The sequence below is a fragment of the Dipodomys merriami genome, unplaced genomic scaffold (assembly GCF_024711535.1).
Source record: "Dipodomys merriami isolate MVZ:Mamm:240054 unplaced genomic scaffold, mDipMer1.0.p SCAF_209, whole genome shotgun sequence".
Classification (NCBI taxonomy): domain Eukaryota; kingdom Metazoa; phylum Chordata; class Mammalia; order Rodentia; family Heteromyidae; genus Dipodomys; species Dipodomys merriami.
Window position 1 is genome coordinate 1,173,668 of NW_027203482.1, and position 1,710 is coordinate 1,175,377.

At 34.6% G+C, this 1,710-nt stretch overlaps 1 pseudogene; it reads left to right on the forward strand.

Annotated features, from left to right (window-relative positions):
- The first annotated feature begins 1,318 nt into the window (after positions 1 to 1,318).
- On the forward strand, positions 1,319 to 1,418 carry LOC138833492 (U6 spliceosomal RNA; annotated as a pseudogene).
- The last annotated feature ends 292 nt before the right edge of the window (positions 1,419 to 1,710 follow it).

Below are 1,710 nucleotides of genomic sequence, written 5' to 3' on the forward strand. Positions count from 1 at the left end.
TATCAGCAAAATTGGGTATAATCAGTAAGAATGCTTCAGAAATATGGAGAAATACATTTTGGGACCAGCGAGTTAAAACAATAAACAGAGCATCATAGTAAAATCCCTTATAGATTAGCAAAAACAATACTGTTATTTTGCAATGTGAATTCAGAAGACCACCAACACATAGAAGGTATCACAAGTTTATAACGAAGATATTGCATTGATACTTTTTATATTCTAGTATATATTCTAAACCTAATTATTTATATTCCAATCTATTTATGGGAATAAATGTCAATATATTTGTCTAATTATCAATTCTATTAAGGTTCACTGTGTGAAATTTAAAATCAGCACATATAAATATAAAATATATAAGTATATATAATATAAAAATTGTTTTGCATTATTGTGTTGTGCTGAGGGAATCAAAGCCAACTCTGTTTTAAAGTGTTATTCCATTATCTCTACCTCCGTTTTTGGTAGAGTTAGACTTAAAGCTTTACCATTTGTTGCTTTACAGCCTAGAGGCAAGAGGAAACACTGTGATTAAACATTACCAATTTAAGGCTTAATATCGAGGAGAAACGTATGGACTTCTCCAGGAGGTATGGAAATATTTGGTGATAGAAAGTCAGTAGTGTCAGTTCCTGCCTGGTTGGATGATAGACAGGCCAGCACAGTAGGTAATTATGCATTTGAACAATTTTTTCACCTTCTTGGCTTGAGCTACTTTTGAAATGATAAGTATAATAAGCAATTATATTTTAATAAAATACCTTCCATTCTGAACAATTCAGTCCGAACTGTTCATCTCTCTATGATTCCTTGTAACTAAGATTAGTTTTGTTCCAGTAAGACAATCTATGCTGTCAGGCTAAGATATTCTGGTTGGTCTGTTCCTATATGGAAGATGGGTAAAGGTTCACGTAGACATTTGTCCCAGCAAGACCTCATTTGGGAAATCTTAAGCTGCAGATGTTTAGAAGTAGCTCTTAAGCAAGGCTTACTTTGAATCCATTAGCTCTACAAAGCTAACTGAGTTGATAAATAAGTACCTGAAAAGCCATCACCTTTGGATTTAGCTGTAAAGGCTTAAAAGTATGATCAAATTTAAAATGAAAATGACAAAATAGTCATTGATAAAAAAAATTATAAATGGGAGCAATCGACCAAACGATACAAGTTTCTTCCACTATACACAGAATTTTAGATAAATAAGATCAATAGCATTTTTAGGAACATTAAGGGTTCCTTGTTACAAATAGGCAACCATGGATATATGCCTGTATAAAGATTGCATCATTAAGTACTTAAATTAAGAGGATACTCCATGCTTCAGCAGCAGGTCTACCCAAATTACAACAATACAGAGATTAACATGGCACTTGCACAAGGATGGTATGAAAATTTGTGAAGTATTCCATATTTTTCATTCTTCTGATGCAAGAAATGAAAAACAGTTATTAAAAAGTTGGGGCTGGGAAGGTGGCTCAGTGGTAGAGGGCTTGCTTGCATGCATGAGGCCCTGGGTTTGATTCTTCAGCACCACATAAGCAAAAACAAAAAAACAGGAAGTGGTGCTGTGACTCAAGTGGTAGAGCGCTAGCCTTGAGCTGAAGAGTTGAGGGACTGCGCCCAGGCCCAGAGTTAAGGACAACGACCGGACCCCCCCCTAAAAAAAGTTGATTAAAAAAATACAAGTGTAACAATACATGTAATTCA